At 42.0% G+C, this 1,788-nt stretch overlaps 1 non-coding gene across 1 annotated transcript; it reads left to right on the top strand.

Annotated features, from left to right (window-relative positions):
* Positions 1 to 1,049: 1,049 nt before the first annotated feature.
* On the top strand, positions 1,050 to 1,157 carry LOC130956465 (small nucleolar RNA R71). The gene has a single exon (XR_009077129.1). It is a non-coding gene; the product is annotated as a small nucleolar RNA R71 (small nucleolar RNA).
* Positions 1,158 to 1,788: the final 631 nt, after the last annotated feature.

Here is a 1,788-nt window from a genome sequence, read left to right as displayed (position 1 = left end):
GGAGATTCATCTTCCCAAGTCTCATTTCCAAATAACTTGTCATTTAGCTTTATGATTGCTCCAAGATATTTAGCAACTTGTTCTTCAGTGACATACTCATCCTCTTCAGAGGAGGAATACTCATCAGAGCTCATGAAAGGCAGAAGTAAGTCCAATGGAATCTCTATGGTCTCATTTTGAGCCTCAGATTCCCATGGTTCCTCATTGGGGAACTCAGAGGAGGTTGGTGCACGCCCATTGAGGTCTTCCTCAGTGGCGTCCACCTCCTCTCTTTCCTCTCCATATTCGGCCATGGTTATGGCTTTGCACTCTCCTTTTGGGTTTTCTTCTGTATTACTTGGGAGAGTACTAGGAGGGAGTTCAGTAATTTTCTTGCTCAGCTGTCCCACTTGTCCTTCCAAATTTCTGATGGAGGACCTTGTTTCATTCATGAAACTTTGAGTGGTTTTGATTAGATCAAAGACCATTGTTGCTAAGTCAGAGGTATTCTGCTTAGAACTCTCTGTCTGTTGCTGAGAAGATGATGGAAAAGGCTTGTTATTGCCAAGCTTGTTTCTTCCACCATTATTATTGAAACCTTGTTGAGGTCTCTCTTGATTCTTCCATGAGAAATTTGGGTGATTTCTCCATGAAGAATTGTAGGTGTTTCCATAGGGTTCTCCTAGGTAATTCACCTCTTCCATTGAAGGGTTCTCAGGATCATAAGCTTCTTCCTCAGATGAAGCTTCCTTAGTACTGCCAGGTGCATTTTGAATTCCAGACAGACTTTGAGAAATCAAATTGACTTGTTGAGTCAATATCTTGTTCTGAGCCAGTATGGCATTCAGAGTATCAATCTCAAGGACTCCTTTCTTCTGACTAGTCCCATTGTTCACAGGATTTCTTTCAGAAGTGTACATGAATTGGTTATTTGCAACCATTTCAATTAGCTCTTGAGCCTCTGTAGGCGTCTTCTTCAAATGAAGAGATCCTCCAGCAGAGCTATCCAAAGACATCTTGGATAGTTCAGAGAGACCATCATAGAAAATACCTATGATGCTCCATTCAGAAAGCATGTCTGAGGGACATTTTTTGATTAATTGTTTGTATCTTTCCCAAGCTTCATAGAGGGATTCTCCATCCTTCTGTCTGAAGGTTTGGACTTCCACTCTAAGCTTACTCTATTTTTGAGGTGGAAAGAACTTTGCCAAGAAGGCATTGACTAGCTTTTCCCAAGAGTCCAGGCTATCTTTAGGTTGTGAGTCCAACTATATTCTAGCTCTGTCTCTTACAGCAAAAGGGAATAGCATCAGTCTGTAGACCTCAGGGTCAACCCCATTAGTCTTGACTGTGTCACAGATTTGCAAGAACTCAGCTAAAAACTGATGAGGATCTTCCATTGGAAGTCCATGGAATTTGCAATTCTGTTGCATTAGAGAAACTAATTGAGGCTTAAGCTCAAAGTTGTTTGCTCCAATGGCAGGGATAGAGATGCTTCTCCCATAGAAGTTGGGAGTAGGTGCAGTAAAGCCACCCAGCACCTTCCTTGCATTGTGGGCATTGTTGTTGTTTTCGGCTGCCATGTGTTCTTCTTCTTTGAAGACTTCGGTCAGGTCCTCTAAAGAGAGTTGTGCTTTAGCTTCTCTTAGCTTTCGCTTCAAGGTCCTCTCAGGTTCAGGGTCAGCTTCAACAAGAATGCCTTTGTCTCTGCTCCTGCTCATATGAAAGAGAAGAGAACAAGAAAATGTGGAATCCTCTATGTCACAGTATAGAGATTTCTTGAGGTGTCAGAGGAAAAGAAAAATAGAA

Source organism: Arachis stenosperma, chromosome 1 (genome assembly GCF_014773155.1).
Source record: "Arachis stenosperma cultivar V10309 chromosome 1, arast.V10309.gnm1.PFL2, whole genome shotgun sequence".
Classification (NCBI taxonomy): domain Eukaryota; kingdom Viridiplantae; phylum Streptophyta; class Magnoliopsida; order Fabales; family Fabaceae; genus Arachis; species Arachis stenosperma.
This window is presented reverse-complemented; position numbering and strand designations above follow the sequence as displayed.